Source organism: Electrophorus electricus, chromosome 4, assembly GCF_013358815.1.
Source record: "Electrophorus electricus isolate fEleEle1 chromosome 4, fEleEle1.pri, whole genome shotgun sequence".
In the NCBI taxonomy this organism is placed as follows: domain Eukaryota; kingdom Metazoa; phylum Chordata; class Actinopteri; order Gymnotiformes; family Gymnotidae; genus Electrophorus; species Electrophorus electricus.
In genome coordinates this window covers 3,126,685-3,127,110 of record NC_049538.1, presented here as the reverse complement: position 1 = coordinate 3,127,110, position 426 = coordinate 3,126,685, and positions in this window count along the sequence as shown.

The window sequence follows — 426 nt, the reverse complement described above, 5'->3', positions numbered from 1 at the left end:
CAATAACACACTGCATTTACACAACAGTTCTACAAAATGAAGTCGCAAAATAATGAAACGAAGCCCAAAATGTTTTATATGTTTTAATGGTTGGAATTCCTTCCATGGTCCTCAACAAATGTAGTGTTGCTAAGCAACAGTAACAACAGTCTGCCTATAACACTAGCCTATAGACATATGGTTTATATTGCATGACCAAGTAGCGACCGTTTCAAATACAAAACAAAAAGTGAGGATAAAAGAAACAAACACAGAAAACTAAAATATACTATAAATATATATATATATATATATATATATATATATATATATATATATATATATATATATATATATATATATATGTTCCCTGTGTGTTACATTATATATATGTTCTCTGTGTGTTACACTGTATATACATTTTATACATGTTTCCTGTGTGTTACA